This window comes from Topomyia yanbarensis, chromosome 3 (assembly GCF_030247195.1).
Source record: "Topomyia yanbarensis strain Yona2022 chromosome 3, ASM3024719v1, whole genome shotgun sequence".
NCBI classification, from domain to species: Eukaryota; Metazoa; Arthropoda; class Insecta; order Diptera; family Culicidae; genus Topomyia; species Topomyia yanbarensis.
In genome coordinates, this window is record NC_080672.1 from 418695940 (window position 1) to 418698089 (window position 2150).

A 2150-nucleotide genomic window follows, 5' to 3' on the forward strand; every position below is an offset into this window, starting at 1 on the left:
ACTAATAATAATAATTAAGATTCTTCTTTCCTGAATTGACAACAGTGATCAACATTCTCAGTTTCTTAGTTCTAGGTCATTTATAGCCACGGAATATGCATTTGCTCTAATTGTTTACTCCTATCAGCTACTGAAGCTTGGAGCGAAGTGACCATAATCCAAAATGAACTAAATATTATCGACATGGATACCAAATAACCTGTTTTCATAAACCCGTATCACTTGTAGTCAAATAGTATCACTGGTAAAATGGTTGATTTTAATAAATGTAAAATGTTCTAGGGGAAGTGGTTGGGAAATAATACATAACTAAATATATGAAAAAATGGGTATCAAATTTCTTGATTTTACAGTTATAGTTAATTAGTGGTTAGTTTAGTTATTAGTGTTGGGATAAGTGCAGAAATTCCTGCGTTTGTAACCAAAATCTAAGATTAATTTTCAAAACAAGTGTCAGTTTATACACAGATATACACTGTGAAAAATATTGATAAAAATGCATGTCATTTTAAAGAATCATCTTAGTGTGAACGTTTGAAAATGACACAATAGGTCTGTTCCAGTACCCGGAGAAACTGGAAGTACTCTGGAGAAAATCGTTCCTGTACTCTCTTCTTCTCTTTTTTCTTCTTCTGGTAGCAAACCGGAGTAAAAAGGAGCAAGAATTTTTTGCTCCTGTTTATTCCGGAGTGACTTCCGCATACTGGAACAAACCTAATTGTAACATTTGATGCTTTCGAAAACGTTTTAATAATATTTAAAGTAACTGGTTACTTGTTTGAACTCACATTCATTGCTGTTTCAACTTACCTCGGCATGATGAGAGTTGAAACAACGAGAACACTGTCACAAAAATCAATCTACTGATGCTTTGTTATTGATTTTTACCAGTTATTCTGATGTAATTTAATAAAGCATAAACAGAAGTAAGAAATTTAAAAATAAGCAATCATAGAATGACAGTTTTTTTTCGATTTATCTAACAAAAACAAAAAAAAATGTTTCAACCCTCCTCGGTCTCCCCTACTAGAGAGAGCAAAGGGTGTAACGTATTTCAGAATTTTAGGTAATCTGTCATCAAAACCTAGTTAGTTTCATTTTAACGTGTGCTGAAATAATTCCAGCATGAAACATTTCGAAAAGCCGCCACACAACTTGAGCTTTATATAATTGTTTAGGTGTGGTATGAACATGAAGTTCAGCCAGTCACCGCATGGTGGCGGGTGAACATACACAAAAGGTATCGAAGTATATAGCCGCCATACCAAAGAACTTTACCGCCTTCGCATGGGCGCGGACATGTTCCGAATTAAACCGCCAAATCGGTACAATAGACCGAGGTTTCGTGGTTTGAAACCATTTCACACTCGTCCACTTCGCAAAAGAATCGGCTGGAGAACAGAAGTTCGCTAAAAGTTTCCTCAAGTGATTTCAAGTGATGGTGTTTGAATTAAAATAAGTTCAAGGTAATTTTTGAATTTTAAGTTAAAGGAGAGTGAGTTGTAACAAAGTAATTTTAATTTGTCCATATAGATTTAAATTTTCGGTGTTACTAAAACACTTCTAAAGTGAATTCTGTTCTGGTGTTTCGGAAAGATTTGAGTACAAAGGTAATTTTTGGATATTTTAGTTTTTGAACATTTAATTAATTTGCGTTCGCGTTGGACAGCAGCGCTCGTCCAACGAGCGTTTTGTACGGGCTGGATTTTGCTGGTATTTTGTGCTCGTGTGCCGCGCTAAGGCCCGCCGTCTCGGTAGTCAAACGGAGTTGGTGGTTTTCGTTATCACGTTTGCGAAGTTGTCCGAGAGCCAACAATCCGAAGTAGCAGTTCATTACATCGTGGGGGATCGGTACGGAATCTTAGTACGTGAGGTCCTTCCAGGGTACGTTGTCTGTTGCGGAGGTTTCTGCTCTCGTCGACCAAACCGGAAGTCTTCCGTCCAGCCGAACCACACTCCGCACCTTTAATTCGGCCAGACGCACACGAGCCGCCGTAGTCGACCACACTTCGTCGACTTTGAGTCAGTGCAGTGGATCCACATCCGTTCGGCGGCGACCATCGCTAATTCGTCGTCATCGTTCCCGCCACAAAAAACCTGCGCAGGTATGTTCGTTAAGTTTTCATGGCCATGTTGACATTTTGCCCGCC

General features: G+C 38.6%; 1 long non-coding RNA gene across 1 annotated transcript; it reads left to right on the plus strand.

The window, feature by feature from the left end:
• Positions 1-1079: 1079 nt before the first annotated feature.
• On the plus strand, positions 1080-1807 carry LOC131690534 (uncharacterized). The gene is made up of 3 exons (XR_009305595.1): positions 1080-1466; positions 1534-1610; positions 1673-1807. It is a non-coding gene; the product is annotated as an uncharacterized LOC131690534 (long non-coding RNA).
• The last annotated feature ends 343 nt before the right edge of the window (positions 1808-2150 follow it).